A 4,136-nucleotide genomic window follows, 5' to 3' on the forward strand; every position below is an offset into this window, starting at 1 on the left:
TCTTCTGCATCCCGACAATGCACTATTATTGGTTTGTCTAACTCAACTGCAAGCTTCAGGAGACGTTTGTAAACCGTCTGCTGGACTAACTTGGTTCGAATGTGTCTGCCCGAGTAGTCAAGCCCAATTTCTCCCAAGGCGCAAACTTTCGGGTGGTTCATCCAGTGTCTGATTGTTTGTTCGGACTTTGGAGTAAAACTTGCCGCTTGTTTTGGGTGGTATCCCACTGCCGCGTGGACCAGGCTATCGGACACCAGTTCCAACCATCTGTTTTGGTTGCTGAATGTAGGTTCGTCGCAGAAGACTGCGACGCAGCCGCGGAGGTTTTGGCACTCGATGCCTTCGGTTTTCATGAACTGACTGAGTGTCCCATTGCTGTGCGTAATATGCAATAACCGGTCCACGTGGCAGTGAGCATCTGCGAAGTCCTCAGTAGGTTGTGGGTTTGGGGTTTTGGGAAGCAGCATGAAGATTCGCTGTAGAGTTCTCCAGTGTAGGAGTGACGATACACGTGAAGGGGACACCAGATTTCTATCCGTCTCCTTGGGAAGTCCAATGAACGTATCATAGTTATCCCATCCTCGTCGCCAATGTTGGATTTACCTGAGTCTTCAAGGAAACGGGAAACAGGAAATAGACTGCACGGAGTTGGTTGCTTCTCAAGACTGACGAGCAAACCACTTGGCAGCCCGGAAGGCGCCCAGTGGCACGCTCCAGTGGTTTAATGAATATGCATGACTATATTATGCAAGTATACTACACTCCAATGTTGTATTTACCTTAGTCTTCAAGGAAACGGGAAACAGGAAATAGACTGCACGCAGTTGGTTGCTTCTCAAGACTGACGAGCAAACCACTTGGCAGCCCGGAAGGCGCCCAGTGGCACGCTCCAGTGGTTTAATGAATATGCATGACTATATTATGCAAGTATACTACACTTACTTAGACTTAGGGGCTCCTGCGTCGTCCGACGCATGAGGCAGTCAACGCTCTCCAGGCAGATCGGTCAGCAGTCAGTGACCTGACGTGGCTCCAGGTGCTATTGACCCTATGAAGGTCCCGCTGGATGGTCTGGTGCCAGTTCATTTTAGGTCGGCCTTTCCTCCTTCTTCCCAGCGGGTTCCACCACAGGACTTGATTGGCGAGTCTCGAAGGGAGGAGCCGCGAAACATGGCCCAGCCAGTTCATGCGCCGCCCAGTTCATACGACCAGAAGTAAAGATCATACAATGTTGGCATAAACTTATCAAATGTTGCCCCAACTTTGATCTATATCTGATGCTCAAATATGAACATCATAGCTTTCACAATCACTGAGATACATTGAAAATCATCAGGAATGAAGAAGAACAGTCCATAAAAGAAATCATCAAATTTTGCCGTTTTTGAGCATTTTAAAACAAAAACTTAGGTCGCGTGATTGTTCTAACCAATAAGTGGTACAAACAATCACGTGACCTTCCGGGCTAGTTTTACTTCCAGCCGTCAAAAAGTAACTTACCAAACCAAATTTAAATATTTTTTTTTACAAAATTATTAACGGGTAATTGACGAAAAAGATCATGTATTCAAATTATCGCTACAAAATGTAAATAATGGTGAAAAATGTAACGTAAGATTCGCATTCAAAGAGTCCGTGTAACGGAAGCTTGTTGTTTAGCCCACGGCGTGGAGCAATCAGAACGTAAGCCTCGGGGCATTATACCATACCGCGCATGCCGTGTCTCGTGGGGGGCTGGAGGTGTAATCCCGGGCGCTATGAACTCCAAGCTTGCAGGTCTCGCCGTGAGCTTGGGAGGGGTTGGGAGTACATGTTTGTCATCGTGGGTTTGTCAGTTGGTACACCTCGAGTCGAATCCGTTATTTCTTATGATCGCAACGTTCCAATATTATGCTCTGTTTTGTTTCATGGCTCCTAATTTTATGTTGCTGGGAGTTTTCAGGTAACAATAGAAAAAAGATTGATGATGTCCAAACGTAGTAATACCGCATTTTGTTATATTGACAGTGTTATTGTGTGTGTAGATTTAAAAATGTTTTATGAAGAAGAAAAAAGGGATTAAAAAAACCGGAGCCCCCCGATCGAAAAAAGAACAGTTGAATAATAGTTTTGTACAAAAGGTTGAAAAAAAAGGTTCAACAAAATTCTCTCAAAGCATAGTTTTTTCAAAAAATATTTTTTAATTCTGTGAATGAAGTGTTATTTTTGAGATTGTTGAGGTATTATTTGGTTACGTTCCAAGCTACGCAGCTACTCAGCTACGCTTGCGTTCCTTCAAGTTACGCTATAATATCAAAAGGTACGTTTTCAAGCCGAGTCGAGCTACGCTTACGTTCCATATGCAGCTATGTTTACGTTGCAAGATATCAAGCTACGCTTACATTCCAAGCTTTGCTTACGTTCCTTCTCAAGTTATGCTGTAATTACAAAAGGTATGCTTTCAATCCTGAGTCAAGTTACGCATACCTTCCATACGCAGCTACGTTTACGTTCCAAGATACCTAGCTACGCTTACGTTCCAAGATATGCTTACGTTCCAAAACATAAGGTTACGAAGCTACACAGCTTCTCAGCTATGCTTACATTACAAAATACTCTTACGTTTCGTCAAGTTACGCTATAATAACAAAAGGTACGCTTTCAATCTTGAGTCAAGTTACGCTTAAGTTCCATACGCAGCTACGTTTACGTTCCAAGATATCCAGCTACGCTTACCTTCCAAGATATGACGTTCCAAGATACGCCTACATTCCAAGTTTTTGCTTACGTTCCTTCTCAAGTTACGCTATATTTTCAAAAGTTACGCTTCAATCCAGAGTCAAGTTACGCTTACGCTCCATACGCAGCTATATTAACGTTCCAAGATACCTAGCTCCCTTACGTTTCAAGATATGCTTACGTTCCAAAAGATATGGTTACGTTCGAAGCTACGCAGCTACTATACAATCCATATACATTTTTTAGATTTGTTACGCTATAATAAAAAATTACGCTTTCAATCCCGAGTCAAGCTAGGCTTACGTTTCAAGATTTGCAACTACGCTTACCATTCAAAATACATTCTCACAAGGACGTTTTTGAATCCCTCACGATTCCCTCCCCCCTCCCCTCCCGACCCCCACCCCCAACCCACCGAGATTACAAAAATGTTTCACTGTGAATAACAGGGCCCATTTTATCCGTCAGTTTCATCTGTTTAGCAAAAGATACTGCAAAATTTCTTCTATTCAAAAATTTAGTTGGGCACTAGCCACAAGTTCACATCATTTCAAATTTTAAAATTTGGCTGGTTTCTGCTATGCAATACGATTTTGTGCTAAGCAAATTTCTGTGCCTCTGTAGGCGCCTACAGGCATTGAATGGGTCCTGGCACGTCGGTACTCCTAGAACTATTTCGGTTTCAGCCGGACGAAACTGAAATAGTTCTAGGAGTAGCACGTCGGGAGCATGATTGTACGCCACGATCGCATTCCAAACTGCATCATGCCTATGCACTGCAGTAGTATGCCTAGTTTGTGCCAGGAATGCTTTATTTACTTGTCACTGTCCCATCATTTTCTGGGTTAGTTTTTTGTGTTCTTCGTGACGATCTTTGGATGTACGTGGAAGCACGACTACCTCCACCTTCGAAGGATTTGCCTGATCCGTATATGTTGGTGGTTTATAATTTATGGATAGACTGGATCCTTATGCTGCGTCGTAGTAAAACGTTGCTATAAACAAAGCACCAGTCTACTTACAACATTGTGCGACAATGTCACGAAGATTTGACAGTTGCAACGGCTGGAAACACATACACGCTGGCCTTTTGCCGCTTTTGGGTTTTTTAATCATGTTTCGCTAATTACGTGACATTTTGATGATTGTATTTTACAGCAACCATCTATAAAAACATTATTGATGATTCTACAGCCCTAAATTGCGTAAACGGTGAGCCGGTGTGTCCCTTTAAGGCAAATGTGTAATGGATTATTGGAAAGATGTGTTGAAAATAAAAATACATTTATTTCACACAAACATTCCTTGAAATGGTGTGGTTTCCTTTGTTTCATGAACTACAAATTTCTGCCATTAGTGATAACTACAAATCATTTTTGTTTTCATAACTCAAGAATAAAATTGAATTCTTGTTATTC

This window comes from Asterias rubens, chromosome 14, assembly GCF_902459465.1.
Source record: "Asterias rubens chromosome 14, eAstRub1.3, whole genome shotgun sequence".
In the NCBI taxonomy this organism is placed as follows: domain Eukaryota; kingdom Metazoa; phylum Echinodermata; class Asteroidea; order Forcipulatida; family Asteriidae; genus Asterias; species Asterias rubens.